The sequence below is a fragment of the Gossypium hirsutum genome, chromosome A06, assembly GCF_007990345.1.
Source record: "Gossypium hirsutum isolate 1008001.06 chromosome A06, Gossypium_hirsutum_v2.1, whole genome shotgun sequence".
Classification (NCBI taxonomy): Eukaryota; Viridiplantae; Streptophyta; class Magnoliopsida; order Malvales; family Malvaceae; genus Gossypium; species Gossypium hirsutum.
In genome coordinates, this window is record NC_053429.1 from 50391619 (window position 1) to 50392588 (window position 970).

Below are 970 nucleotides of genomic sequence, written 5' to 3' on the forward strand. Positions count from 1 at the left end.
AGACAATATGCTGTGCCACTTTTCAGTGAGTTAAATCCAAGAATTAGAAGGCCAGATATTGAGGCAACCTAATTTGAATTGAAACTAGTGATGTTTCAAATGCTCCTAACGGTGGGCCAATTCAGTGGTATGCCCACAGATGATCCACATCTCCACCTTCAATTTTTTATGGAGGTGATTCATTCAAGATAGCCAGTGTGACTGAAGACGTATTGAGGTTGAAGTTGTTTCAATACTCGTTGCGAGATCGAGCATAGGTATGGCTCAATTCATTGCCACCAAGTTCCATATCTACATGGTAAGAATTAGCAGAGAGATTTTTAGTTAAGTATTTCCAGCTTAGCAAAAATGCTAAGTTGAGGAACGAGATCACAACTTTCCAATAATTGGATGACTAGTCTTTGTATGAGGCTTGGGAGTGATTCAAGGGCTTACTTCATAAGTGTCCTTATCATGGGATTCCTCATTGTATCCAGTTGGAGACATTCTATAATGGTCTCAATGCATATACAAGATTGATGGTAGATGCTTCTGTGAATGGTGCAATTTTGTCCAAGTTTTATAATGAGGCTTATAAGATCATTAAGTGGATCGCGAGTTATAACTATCAATGGCTAACAAATTGAACAACTTCAGAAAGATGCATAGCCGGAGTTCTTGAAGTTGACGCCCTTACTTTGTTATCAGCTCAGGTATCGTCTATTTCCTCTATGTTAAAATAGTTTACCGCTAATAGTGCTAATAATTTTACAGCTCAGCCACCAAGTCTGTTTGAAGTAGTTTCCTGTGTGTACTGTGGGGAAGGTCATTCCTTTGAGAATTGCCCATCAAATCCCGAGTCAGTATAATATGTGGGGAACCAACATCAAAATAGGAGTGGATAAGGACCCAAGTCCAACTTCTACAATTCTCTATGGTGTAAACATCCTAACTTTTCTTGGAGCAACTAAGGAAATGGACCGAACGACAA

At 39.2% G+C, this 970-nt stretch overlaps 1 non-coding gene across 1 annotated transcript; it reads right to left on the reverse strand.

Moving 5' to 3' along the window:
* Nucleotides 1–353: 353 nt before the first annotated feature.
* Nucleotides 354–460, reverse strand: LOC121231749 (small nucleolar RNA R71). Its single transcript, XR_005929804.1, has one exon. It is a non-coding gene; the product is annotated as a small nucleolar RNA R71 (small nucleolar RNA).
* Between the last annotated feature and the right edge of the window lie 510 nt (nucleotides 461–970).